At 42.8% G+C, this 14,806-nt stretch overlaps 1 protein-coding gene across 1 annotated transcript in view; it reads right to left on the bottom strand.

Annotated features, from left to right (window-relative positions):
* HDAC9 (histone deacetylase 9) overlaps positions 1–14,806 on the bottom strand; it is a 553,634-nt gene that overhangs the window by 56,144 nt on the left and 482,684 nt on the right. The window lies entirely within an intron of this gene.

Genomic DNA, 14,806 nt, shown 5'->3' with positions numbered 1-14,806 from the left:
TACAGACCGCCCGTTTGGGGCGGCCTGTAACCGGCCCTTTCCCTGCCGGATCAGGGCTTCAGCTGTCACAACGGCAGCCTCTGAGGCCCCGATCCACCGCTTTCCAGGCTGCGGGGAAGCGGCAAAAGGCTGCTTCCCCACGGCCTGGAAAGGACACACAGTGGCAGCAGGGAGGAGGAGAAAGGGGCCGCTTGGCCCCTTTCTGTTCTGCATCGCTGGCGCAGCCAGGTAAATGCTGCGCCCAGCGATGCAAAGGTGGAAGGAGTTCCGAAACAGAGCTCCTTCTGGGGCCGCGGAAAGGGTGCCCCAGGTGCCCTCACACAGCCCCAGTACATCACTTCCGCGCCGCCCCATTTGGAGGCAGTGCAGTTGTGACGTAGCCATGGTGGTGCCTATGTGTATAGGGCACCGCCATTTTGTATGCGCTCCATGCGTGCTAGGGTTAGGGGCATCAGGAAGTGATGCCCCTTCCTAACCCTAGTATGCACAGAGCGCGCACTTTATGCCCGTCTGTAATGGGCCATTGTCAGGGAGGCTTTTATATGTGTGTGTATTCTATTTATGTTTTTCAGCATTTGTATTTTTAATGTAATTTTGTACAGTTTTAATGAGATTATTTTAACTGTTTTTAATTTTTATTACATTTTAACTATGAGCCACTTGGGAAGGTGGCATATTAAATAAACAAACAAATATTATTAATTTATATTTTGGGCCAGACTTTACAGGTGATATCCAACATTGCTGAAGTTATCCTCCCCCAACCCCCAACGGTCTCAACACCTTGGACTATTCCTTTAAATGTTGAACTAAGGCCTGTTACAAACAGGCCAAAATAAAGCTGCTTCAAGTCACTTTGGAGGTATGGTATTTCAATGATGCATGTGTCCTAAGACTCCAAAAGCCACACCAAAGCTGCATTCCAGTCCTTAGGACTGGAGCGTGGCTTTGGTGCAGCTTTTGGACTCTTAGGACACATGCATCATTGAAATACCATACCTCCAAAGTGACTCGAAGCAGCTTTATATTGGCCTGTCTGTAACAGGCCTAAATTTAGATAAATTCAGCAAGTTCATTCTCCCATTGACACCGGAGCTATCGGCCACCACTTTGGATAACAACTTATCAGGCTGGCCAGCAGGTTCTGAGTGTGGTTGCCCAGGCAAAAGCCACTTTTCCAAGCTCCATTCCTCTCCTATAAACACTACTCCCACATTGTGAGATTTACATGTGCCCTTAGCAGTGACTCATTTTTTTCAGTTCCTGCTAAAAGCTCTTTCTGCTGTAGGCCCACACTGTTCTGCTTGCTCCTCTTTTTAAAGTTCATACTAAATTACTGGGAAAGGAACTGGCTACTCGGAGCATGCTGAGGACACATTACTCCTTAGATTTTGGAGCTCCTCTGTCCCTCTCTTTTAGTCATATACTTAACCATTATTTACCATTTAATCATACCATTACTCTCTAATTTGCTTGAGAATGTGTTTTCCTCTCATTAAAATCTTTATAGTGGCCACTGCCAAGAGTCTTCCCACCCACCAGTGTTCTGCACTTTATCCTTGCGGTTCTTTCATGACCGTTGGATTAATTTTCATTGATATCTTTCCAACAATAGCATCTAAAATTAACTGGGTCAGAGGGTTTTTTTTTTTACATAACTTCCTGAATCATCAGGCACTGTGTCCTAAATAAATATAGCCATACAAGAATGAAATGATAGTTTACCCTTCCAGCACTTGGCTGGAGTTAGTGAGCAATGCACAGTTTTGTGTTTGGTTATTAGGGTCACTGTGTCTTATCCTCATTTTATTTATTACAATGTTATATATTTATATCTCTTAAGAACATAAGAGAACCGCTACTGGATCAGACCCAAGCAGCTCTACGCTGATCAGGATTCTGCTCCTATGGTGGCCAATCAGATGACTACAAGAAACCTAACGGTTGGAGGTGAGTGCAACAGCGCCCTCCTAATTTTGTTCCCCAACAAGTGATATATGGGGACATATGAACTTCCACCAGTATCAGAGGCAATATCTATCATAGATAGTAGCCACTAGTAGCCCACTCCTCCATGAATTTTTTCAATCCTTTTTTAAAAAGCTGCCCAAGTTGGTGCCTACCATCACACTGTCCTGTGGTAGTGAATTCCACAGTTTAACTATGGTTAAGTACTGTGTGAAGATGTACTCCCTTTCATCTTTCCTAGGTTTTGTCTACAAAATTAAAATAATCCTCATTCTGGTCAAATAGAATGTGATCTGGCCATATGTGATTCACAAGAGTTCAGGCTTTTTGCATCTCCCCCCAATGCCTTAAATGTTGCAGAAAAAGGCTTTGTAATTATTACTGTATTATCCACAGAAATTCACATGCCCATTTTTGCATATGCAGCCATTCATTTGCATTGCTGCAAATTTTCAGCAGAGGAAGGGTGAATAGATTGAAATTTGTGCAGGAAAGAGAAGATAAGACGCCATCAATGTGAATGTGCAAAAATCAACAGCAATTTGCATGATACACTTATGTGTAGACAAGCCCCTAATCTCCCACCTTTCAGCTTCACTTTATGACCCCACGTTCTAGTATTATGAGGCATTTTCTCTTCATCCATTTTCTCTACTTTGTACCCACCCCAGCACTAACCATATTTTGGTGCCCTTAGCTGCTTTCAAGTTTCAAGTTGTATCTCTGTACAAATTATTCTAGTTTCCTTAATGGAAAAATCAGCACTGGTGATGAATATGAATCCCTGAAAGCAGCTTATCCAGTTTTCCCATGCAGCTACAGGCAGCACCAAAGTCTGTGATGCTGTGGCAAGAACTGAGAAACCAATGCAGCCTTTAAATGGCTATACCTCCAGCTGTCCAGCATGAGTCAAGCCAGCTGTGTCTGCAGGCTTATCCTTTCAGGACTCTGGCAGCTCAGGCCTGCTGCCAAAGGAATCCAGCAACCAGAAATCCCATCCTGCCATGACTTACATGGGTAGACCCTTACAGGCATTCAGGTATTCCATCCCTAATAAGTTTGAAAATTCATCAGCTGATACAAACATATATATAGTATTATGTGTTTAAGTTGCATGTCAATTTATGTCAACCATATGAATTCCATACAGTTTTCCTAGGCAAAGGAATACTCAGAGGTGGTTCTGTCAGTTCCTTCCTCTGAAATATAGCCTACAGCATCTGGTATTTGTTGGCAGTCTCCCATCTAGGTACTAACCAAGACTGACCCTGCTTAGCTTCCAAGATCAGGTGGGATCTGCTGCTTTTATGGTATTTAGGCCCACCAGCTGATATCTTGCTGGGAGAGTAAATAAGTAGAACAAAGCAAAGTGATCCATTAGCTGGAGCCAAGTGCAAAATAGTGGCTTACGAGAAAAGGATGACATAAAATTAAGGAACAAGGCATGTCTGAGTTAAGGTCAGCCCAGACATTTGTTTTCAGTACCAGAACTGAGTTTATAGTCTTTTCAAACAAAAATCCATTTCTGAATATTTTTAGAAAGAGAATTGTTACTATTGTTCAACAATCAGAAGACGCAATCTACCACAAAATCACCTGGATAACTAACAGTAAACCTGGTCTTCTTTCTGCCCATGCCTGGTGTGGAGCAGGGATGAGGAACTTGTAGGACTCCAGATGTTAATTGGATTTGCCACTGAATCCCAGCCAGGATAGCCAGTGTTCAAGGATTATGGGAGCTGTAGCAAAAGGCATCTCTTTCTCAAAGTTTCCTGCCCCTTATCTAAATTGGTAGCAGCTCTCTAGGGCCCCATTCATCGGCCCGTTCCACACGGGCATAAAGTACGTCCCCAGGATGTACTAGGGTTAGGAAAGGGTGTGCTTTACGCATGCCCCTAACCCTAGTACGTCCTGGGGACATACAAAATGGTGGCGCCCGTTCTACATGGGCGCCACCATCTTGACATCGCGGAGGCATAGCGGACGCAGGTCCCACAACAGAAGTGACATCGCAAGTGTGCCATTGGCCACTTGCGGCACCACTTCCGGGGCCAAAAAGAAGCCACTTGGTTGTGGTTGTGAAATGATTGTGAAAGCCTCAGATTCGCTTGTGGGAGATTTGGGATGAATATGAACTTCATGTGCATAATTCGGTTCCTGATCCGGGGTAAAAGGTAGTCTGAATGGCCCCTAGGATTTCAGACAGATGTCTTTCCAAATCTACTTAGAGATGTCAAGGACCAAAGATGGGATTTATTTAATTTAACCTTTCTCCTTGAGCTATAAACTATGATGAGTTATGGCTCATACAAAATGGATAACTTGGAGGTGGATCAATTGCAGCATTAACACAATATCTCTCAAAGAATCATCACAACAAGAAAGTACTACCAAGTGGACAACTTCAGAGTGGGAAGGAGGCATACTTAACTCCCACCCCAACCTCTCATAGTGGGCTGCAGAGGGACAACTGGATTTGATGTCATACCACCCCGTTTCGTTTTCAGTTAATTTTAGGTTGGGGTGTGTGTGTGCCTTTGCATTTTTAAAAGGGTTGGATGTATGTGGAGGAAAGCTGGGGGGCAAAATAACTGCATTTTGTGGTGGTTTTGACCCACACCAATTCTCTGGGCCTTATCACACAAGGGGTTTTGCAGCTCAGATCCGGAGTCACTGCAGGACCAACCATGAGTATTCACGTTATAACATTATGTATTATCAGACATGATTGCTTTCTATGGGGGTCATTCTGAGGCAGATCCACAGTCCATTTGGAGTGACTCTTCATTTTTATGAATTCGAATTGGTCTGGTGTGGAAGATCACCCCAATATCGCCCCCAGTGACCCCCTGCCACCTGTCCCATCATCCCCTGCCTGCTTCTTCACCCCGATCTCACCCTCTCTGACACCTTGCAACCTGTCCCATCATCCTCTGCCTGCTCCTTCACCCCAATCTCACCCCCAGTGACCCCCTGCCACCTGTCCCATCATCCCTTGCCTCTCCTTCACCCCGATCTCACCCCCTCTGGCACCCTGCCACCTGTCCCATCATCCCTTGCCTCTCCTTCACCCCGATCTCACCCCCTCTGGCACCCTGCCACCTGTCCCATTATCCCCTGCCTCCTCCTTCACCCCAATGAAGGATGACAGCTAAGGAGGGGCAGGGAAGGATGACAGCATCCAGAGCCCCACTGAGCATGCACAAGGGTGCTAATTCAAATTGTTGAATCCCTCTGGTGTGGTAATACAATGTGCATTCGATCCGCTTTGCCACAATTACAGACCACAATTTCGTTCCTCAGGTATGATAATACATCACGTGAATTGCCTTGGATCAGAAGTGACTCTGCTACCCCCTCGCTTTGGAAGGGGTTCAAACTGGAGCTCCTGTTTCACATGTGATAAAGCCCTCTGTCAACCTCTTGAGCAGATTATTGGGTGAAAAATCACACCTTTTCAAAAAGAAAATGGGAAGGGTCTGAGGTGTTGGCAGACTTCAGAGACTGCAGTTCAGGGCCCGGGGTCCTATAAAAGATATATCTTTGTTCCCATGAGAAATAACCAGCGTTTTCTTTTGGAGAAGGAGGTCAGTATGTTCCATACAGAGTTTTAATTTTGATTATGTTAGACAGTAATTGTATGTTATGTCAATAGCAGTGGTTTTAAAACATATTTTTTACAGGAAGTCAGCATTTATATACTAGATCATTTCATTATGTGGTCGTGAATCCTACAGTAGTTGTTTTCAATAATTAATCTTTAACTGCTAAATAATAACTTCTTATACTAATTCTGTAGAAAATGAAGCAGCGTCCTCATTATCCAAACTTAGTTATCACGAACAATTAAAATTTATTATACAAAGCTACTTATTGTTTTCCACTTAGCCTTATGCCAGTACAGGTTTTGTGGCTATACAATTTCCAATTGTACAAATGATTCATGTCTTTGAGTTGCCACTTGAATAAATGAAAACATATGAATGCCTGCTCAGCCTGATCCTAGCAGTGTTTACTTGGCAGTAAGGTTCATTGATTTTAATCAACCTTACTTCCAAGTAAGTTGACATAGGCCTGTTACAGACTGCCAAAATAAAGCTGCTTCAGGTCTCTTTGGAGGTATGCTATTTAAATGATGCATGGGTCCTAAGAGTCCAGAGGTCGCGCCAAAGAAGGTTTCTCTTGGCTCAGCACAAAGGTTTTTTACATATGTATTTTGCTTGTACAACATGAGTGCTCCAAAAAAGGTAGGCTTAGGGAGGAGTCAGGGGGAAAGAGAGCTTGGTTTCATGTACACGGGGCAGGAGCAACAGCAGAGCACAGTGTGCATGGTTTATGAGCCTTCCTTTTGTACATACCCTGAGACCTACTTGTCTGCCAACAATGAGGCTCCACAAGCCATAGTCCAGTGTAGGGCCTGGAAAAAGCTCCCCATGTGTCATGTGTAATGCAGAAATGAGATGCAAACCCTCAAAGGAAGGACAACAACTGCTTTTACTACTGGGGTGCATTGTGCTGCCTGCCTGACCAGTTAAAATAAACAACAGACTTGCCTTTTTCTTCTTCACTTTAGGTGGCCATTTTATCTGTTGCCAGGGTTACTACCCAAATTTGCCCTCATGACTATTTCCACAATGAGGCTGACCTCTGGCTATGTCCTTCCTCTTCCCAATCCTTGCCACTAGTATGACTTCACACAAGGATCCACCCCCTGATCTCCTGTTAACTCCTGAAAAGCTGAGAAAGGATGCAGTTTACCTGGGCAGCCCACTTATGACAGTATTGGAAGCAGACAAGTATCACCTACTGAAGACTGGAATTTTGGCAAGGAGGGAGAAAGTCAAGAGATGAGGATGTAAGACACCTAGAAATTTGGTAGGAGTTGAATCAGGTGCTTCCTTTTGCTCAGTCTTAAACAAGAAACACCACTTTGCACTGTGATCCAGTAATTAATCTTTTAAAAAACTGGAAGAGCCACTGAGGTTGGGCACCATTTTGTCTGAAGAGTAAATATATTAATGACTTTGAGTTGCCAGATTGAAAACAAGAGACGGGTATTAACCTTTTGGTTTCACACGTGCATACGCACGTTGTTTGTTGTGAATTGATTGTATGACGAGCAACCCCTATGAAAACTATACAACACATAGGAGTCACTCCAATTTTCAATCTGGAAACCCTAGTTTGTGTCAATGTTGATAACAGCTGCCAGACTCAACACTGAGATTTAAGAGTTCTTATCCAAATAAAAAAGGTAACAGTTCTAATTCTTAAGCCCCTGCTGATTCTCTAAACAAACTGGCAGTCTCGTGCAGCTGTGTTTTCAGGTTTTCTTTTAAAACAAGGACATCTATTAAGCACTCTCCATTGCTCTCCCACATATCCATAAAAGCACTGGTAGCATTTGTTGAGCAGAAGTCTCCCACTATGTTCTGGATAGGACATTTATGTGACACCTAAAGGGAGAGACACCATGCTCCTCAAACACCTATTTTTGGCAGAAACAAGCTGTGCGTTTATCTGCTTCCCTTTAAAATGCTTCAAAGATGGTAAGGCCCCAGAATTTTTTTAAATTAAAATTTCATATTTCAAAATTTTAAATTTTAATTTTTAAAAAAGTTGTAAAAAACAAATTAAAGAATCTTATTCGTTTTAAAATTTCCTTAAAAAAAACATAATTTTAACTAAATCTTCACTATGTCTATATAAATATTTAGGTTTGTGCAATATGATATTGAATTGAAGGATAATTTTAATTTTGCTATTTGTTTATGTCATAACTATTATCATGACATTTGGTGGTATATGGGAATTATGATTTACAAGTAACATTAGTGCAAAAAGTATTACTAAGGCCTGTTACAGACAGCAAAATAAAGCTGCTTCGGTCCAGTGGAGAGATGGTGTTTCAATGATGTATGTCCTAAGAGTCCAGAAGCCAGCCAAAGCCACGCTCTGGTCCTTAGGGATGGAGTGTGGCTTTGGTGCGCGTCTGGACTCTGGACGCAACATCATCAGTGAAACACATACCGGCCACTGTGAATCGAAGCACTTTTAATTTGGCTGTCTGTAACAGGCCCATGAAATTCTGTTATGTGTGTGAAATGGGAGGAGGTCAATTGGGATGTGTGTGACTGACACCTTGAGTTCCTGCACCAGGTGACACCAGCTCTAGTGATGCCACTACGTTTCAGCAAGGCCTCCAGACCATGTTATGGAACCTATACATTTCTATGTTTACCAAGAACTGGATGTCACAAGCACAACATCATTCCAGAGAACAAACAAATCAACATATCCTCACATTCAGCTTTCTAGATACAGAAGTGATTGAGAACAACCCTGTGCATTAAACATGATAAGTTAGGAAGCTTCTTTAAACAAGCAAGTGAATCAATTTTAGTTCACAATGTGAACAAATTCAACGGCCGATAACCAGAAGCAGAAACTATGCATGAAAAATATTGGTCGGAAGGTGCGAGTCCTATCTAAGTAGAACCACGAATCAATAGGATTTACCTATGGTTCTGTGCTGGTCTATGATCGTAAAAAGATGAATTGAATGAACCTAATATTGTTGACTTAGGCAGGGTACAGACCGCCCAAAAAGGGCGGTCTGCGGCGCCGTTTTGCTGCATGAGGAAGCTGCAGGGGACAAACGTGCAGCTTCCTTGCGTCACAAAAAGAACCCGCAAACCCTCTTTTTGAAGCATGCCCCTCGCACGTGATGACGGCGCCCCCTGGCACCCATCTGTAGAGCGCCTTACCATTCAAGAATTCATTGAAGAGGTTATTCTAGTTTGAACTAGCCAACGAGAATTCCAGCTGGTGGTTTTAGCTTTACATTTATGTGACTGAAACAAATCTTATATTCTTAGTCCTGGAACTAAATAGTTTCACATAATGAGTAAGACACAAGATTCTTGCTTTTCAGTTTCAGACTTCAAACATCACAAATATCCCTTCTCTTTATCCCTACTTCCTAATGACCAGAACAGATATTACATTAGCTAGTATATCTTCTCATTTTACTCCAGAAAAATCAGGACTGAGGTCATAGTATGGCCTTGTGTTGTGCTTACTCTAGAGTTAAACAGAAAACTATACAGATGCTAGCTGTGTGTTTAAAGTAGTATCTACTTTGGCCCTAAGTGAATATATGTGGGTGGATATTGGCAAGTGAAAGAACAGTGCAAATGAATTGCTCAGGGTTGTGTCAGCAAAAGAATAAACTATCTGTGGTGTGTCAGCAATGAGTAAGACAATGAATGTAACAGATAATATATGCTTGAGCCAAAGAGATATTGTGAGTGTGAGGAGAAAATACTTAATAAATTTAGATACCTAGCTTTACAAATGCTGGACATCATCCAGAAAAAAGGACAATGAGTACATGCAGTATGTGTGTGTGTGCTTTCAAGTTGCCTGTTGACTTATGGTGACCCCATGAATTTCATAGGCAAGGAACAGAGTTGGTTTTGCCAGTTCTTCCTCCAAAATATAGCCTACAGCACCTGGTATTCCTTGGAAGTCCTCTCAAGTACTAGCCAGGATTATCCGGCTTAGCTCCCGATTAGACAGGATCTGGTAACTTTGGAATATTTAGGCTGGCCACATGGAGCATGTACTTGGGTTTTATTTCACTTTGCCTTTCAGCAACACACAAGCATATGCACACATCCAAACCAGGAAACCTCATGATACCTCTTAAAGCTCTATCACTTATGAACTTTACAAAGAAGGGGAAGTTTCATATACCAATGAAATTGCCTTTGTTTTTGCCTTTTGCTTTAGGTGAATACCTAAAGGGGAATCTATATCTCTCTTCTGTGCTGAGGAAAAAACCTCTAATGCCCACATATCTTGCTCATCTACCCATCTTTCTGTTTTGTCTGCAGTGTCCAGCACTGCTTACAGCAGTTTTTGATTACCACTTAACACTTATATCAAGTTCATAAACAGAGTTTGGAATCAGAAATATTTTTGTTCAGAAATATTATGTTTTTGTTCCATTATTCTCTGTGGCAGCGAGAATCCCCAAAGTGGTTGGAACAGTAGAGCCCTTTCATTTCACAATTCTAGGTGTGTAATCAGTCCTTCCATGGACACTCCATGGTAGAGCTAAGGCAAATGTAATAGAAATTAGGATAGAAATTAAAAGGAAAGCCAAGTAGCAGTTGCCAGTGTAGGGCAAACAACAGGATGGATGTTTTTACCTGCCCTTCTCTCAGGCTTCCAATCCTGTTTAAAAACTAGGGATTGTGGTGGATGGATTTCCCCAACAATAATATATTTCTGAGAGCTACCCCTGTTCTAATGCACATGATGGCTTGGTCTTGAACAAACATTTAAGGCTCATCAGGTTTACAAAACACTTGCTCCTGGTAGAGATGAAAACGTGTTAGAACTGGTTAGTAGATAGAATCTACACAACTAACCTCTGCTTGTGGGGTAGGGATGTTCACATGAGCAGCTATATCTCAAATTCAATCGAAGTGCTGTTGACTGAAAATGCCAAACAATCAAAAATCTGGTCATGTTGGGTGCATCAGGTGATCTGCTAGAGAGGTACAGATGGGAATATTTCTCACCATTTCACACTGCCCATCCTACATATAGCCAAGGTGCCCCCCCCAGTATTGAAGCGGAAGTCTGACAAGTTAATGGAGAACCACATGATTCCAATAGGCCAGGGGTTCCCAACTTTTTGACTTGTGGTGCCCTTATTTCTATGACAGAGCCCCTAAGAGGTCTGGTGTTTAGGAGTATAAATGAGAGATATTCTTATTCTTGAATTTCATTCAGTTTTATTATTCAATTTCCTCAAATTGGCTATGGAACACCTGGGAAGGGCACACGGAGCATAACAGTTCCTTGGAGCACAGGTAAGGAACCCTCATTAGGCGTATGGTGTTGAATCATGGCACGTGTGCCAGAGATGGCATATGGAACCATTTTTCAGGGAACGTGGAGGTGGAGGAGAAGGAATAGGCACATGCCTGTTCCTCCTCTCTCCCAGCAGTCCCGGCCTTCAGCTGCCCTCCTGGGCATTCAATTGTCCAGGGGAAGTCCAACCCACTAAGAGCCCATCCACACCAGATGAAAGAAGTCCCGAGAATCCCCCCTGGACATCCTATCCCCCTAGTAGTCGTCATCACCCCTGGCACTGGGTGACACCCAGTGCAGGAACATCTTTGAGTTTTGAGCACTCAGTCCTAAAAGGTTCACCATCACTGATCTAGGCAATCGCGTAACCAAAATGAATAGAGTAAGTTAGTACAGTGGACCCCCTGTGTAAGGCAATAACCATGTAAGCTTGACCCCAGTCAATAGACTGCAGCATGGCTTCTGCGTAAACAGAAAGCTGCGAAGATATGCCTGTGTATGGAGCAGGTGCGCTGTAGAAGCTTTTTATAAAATCACCTTCAGCTGCAATCAACACTTTGGGGTAGTGCTTGTCTCTCAAGAGCTCTTGTAAATGTTTTGGACTGATACACTAATGTGGACCATTGTTAAGAATGTGGTGCGCTAAGTAGAAATAGAGTCCTTGCATAAAGTTCAGAAGGTACTATGAGAAACTTGTACTGTGACTAACACTTTCATGCGTTTTGAAGGACACAGGAACATTGGAAGATTTTTTAGGAAAACAAGATTCGGCCAGGATGGAAAAGAATAAACTTCACTCTGTAGGCACACAATTCCAAGCAGAATTAGATGGCTTCCTGTCCCCAACATTTTGTACTCTAACCTGGACTGAAGCCCAGGAAATGTCATGATCACAGGCACTAGTAAGCAATTAGTCTGGTGATGTTGGAGACATGTTAGCGGTTGATTAAGCTGAGGTACCATAACCCAATGCTTAGAACTAGGATACAGCTATTGAGGCCCAGGAATTTTTTCAGCTATGGTGGAGCAACAATTGGAGCACGCCAAAAAAATTACTGAAATCTAGACTGAATATATTCAAATTTGCCAAAGCATTTGGCACATGAAGTAACAGTACCACAAGCACCTTCCACTCGACAAAGGAAAAGTACAAGAAAGCACAGCAAGTAGGTGCTGGAATCATATGGCTCTCCTGATGTTGAACAAAAATCCCCAGCAGTCTAACAATCAAGAAAACACATGATTTCCACTCCTGGTCAAAGCCAGCTGCTGGCCAACAGGAGCAGGCTTAAAGTATCAACAGGATTTATGTAAGTTGGACTAACCATTCAATAGTTGGTGAATGGGTCTACTCTGGAAGTAAGGGATCTCGAACTGTTGTGCACGCGCTGGAAACCTCATGCCTGACTTCTGTAATGCGCTCTACAATGGGGCTACCCTGTGCCTGGTTTCGGAAACTAAGCTGGTTCAAAACATGGCAGCCAGACTTGTGTGTCAGGAACATCTAGAAGGGACTAAACTCGTCACCCCACGGTTACGAAATAATTCGTTCCGGCGCCATTCGTAACCACGGAAGTTTTTCGTTAGCGAATCCCATAGGCCTAATGGAAAAGCCCGGCTCCCGCCGCGGATCCATTTTAAAACGCAGCGTTTTTCGAACCCGTGAAAACCTTCGTACTCGAAATAATTAATTAATATTTTTTCGGAACCCGGAAATCTATCGCGCGCGTTCATCCGGGTACCAGGAAATCATTCCAGTTCTGAAGTCCTCCACTGGCTGCTATGGTTTCCAGGCCAGTACAAGTGTTGTTATACCTTAAAGCCTAATGCTTGGTCCAAGCTATCTCAGAGACCGCCTCTCCCATACATCCTCCCGTGCCCTCCGAGCTTCTGGGAGGAACTTGTGCAGCCTCAAAAGCGAGGCTTGTGGACCTCCCGGAGGCTTTTCTGCGTTACCCCCAGGCTCGAATGACCTGCTGGAGAGATCCTCAATTAACATCTTAGACAGCTAAAAGGCTGTCAAGATGGATCTCTTCAGGCAGGCCTTCCAAACTAAAATACCCGGCCTCAGGATCTCCCCCCTCTCAGTAATGTCCCAAAGCCCCCTTTTTTTTCTTTAGAATGAAGTTGCAGTGGTTTATCAGTTGGTATATTTTGTTTAATTTATGTGTGTTCTAACGAGTTATTGTGGTTTTAATTTAGATAGGCAGTTAATAACTTTTTAAGGGGGGAGGGAATATATAGTTTTATGCTGTATGTTATTTTAATGTTGTAAACCGCCCGGATTGGTTTGCCACAGGCAGTATATAAAATAAAATTTATTATTATTATTATTATATTATTTTATTATTAGACTCTGTTGTAGCTTCAACAGAGGAAGCTGCCCTATAATCAGACCATTGATCCACACACCATAATACTGAGTAGCCGTGCCTCTCCAGGGTTTGAAGCAGTGCTTTTTCCTAGCGTTGCTTAAAAGTAGATCCCTTGTGTTCCCTGGTGGTCTTCATCCAATTACTAACAGACCCAACTCTTCTTAGTTTCTAAAGCAGGTAACATTATTTGTTGTGGTAGTCTTTGGCACCATACTACTGGATTTAGCCCCACAAATAAATTAGCTACTTTTTCTTCCTGCTTGGGCACCCAAAATGTGCTGACTGTGGTGACAGCCTGAATCTGCCTAATGCCTGATTAAACTTAATGCCTAACACAAAATAATCCCTCCAGATGGGCTGAGCTGCATCTCTCATCATCCCTAACCAACAAAGTCAGTGGCAAGGAATGCTGGGAATAAAGTTGGGCAGTATCTGAAGGGTAGCACTTGCCCACCCCTGATCTAATGGTGTAACTGGTCCTGGAAATACAAAAACAAATGACTCAATGATTCATGAACTGGCACTGAGGAGATTCCAGTGCTTAGTAGAATGTGAATTTTCACAGCACTGGAGGGAGCAGAGACTGTGGTCAAAATGAGATCAGGGTGTAGATGCTTTGTTAGTCCTGCCAAAGAAAAAGATAGCAGCTGTTTACTGACTGCCACACCCTGGATCTTATGTTTCATTTGAAGCCTTGCTCCCAGAACATATAAAGTGGTATGTTTACACTTCTACCAGCATTTCCTGCTAAGAGACACATTTTACATCTGTTGCTGTCACAAGTGTATACAGAAGAGAGATGTACTTATTACAGATTGTTTCTCACAAAGGGAGTATTAAATGAGAATTGAAGGGGTAAGGTGTCACTACAACTTCCCAACTCCTGCCACCACTGACCTTGCTAAATTTGAAGAGCTATGAGCCAAAAAGTAACTTTTCTAAACTCGTGGTTCCATTTTTTTTTGTTTGTTTCAATCGAGATGTAGCCAAAAGACAAACAAATCTGTCCACATACAGGCACAACAGTTTCTCAAACACACAATATTCTCAACTGTCAGTTTGGCAGGAAGGTCCTGATTAACCTGCCATCCACGGCTTTTAAAAGGTCCCACTTTCCTCTCCTCCTCAGCTTACTTTAGTTGCTGTAAACTCAATTCAAATGCAAAAGTAGTTTGCAGGTAATTCAGGATGGGGAGGGGGGGAGGGGTGGCTAGGGGCGAAAAAGCAAACTCCTGAACCATTCCTAGCTTGTTTGTTCTTTCTCATCACTATTTTTCTGCATCTTTGCCCACATTGCGACATTGCTTGGCCACACGTGTCCTAGTTTTATCTGTGAAATGTTGAAGAGTATGAAAGTTCTGATATGTTTTTTGCATTATCTTTATCATAGGCAGTGTGAACAGAAAGGGTGTGCATTTGTGTTCTGTTTCTGTGCTTTCCCATAAGCATTATGTCCTCTAGAGGATAGAAGGCTGGACTAGAGGTGCTTGATTTGATCCAGCATAGCTCTTCTTATATTCTACACAGTTCACTCTAATGCCGCATAAAGAGATAGCTGATACTATCAGTGATTTCAC

The sequence above is a fragment of the Sceloporus undulatus genome, chromosome 6 (assembly GCF_019175285.1).
Source record: "Sceloporus undulatus isolate JIND9_A2432 ecotype Alabama chromosome 6, SceUnd_v1.1, whole genome shotgun sequence".
In the NCBI taxonomy this organism is placed as follows: Eukaryota; Metazoa; Chordata; class Lepidosauria; order Squamata; family Phrynosomatidae; genus Sceloporus; species Sceloporus undulatus.
This window is presented reverse-complemented; position numbering and strand designations above follow the sequence as displayed.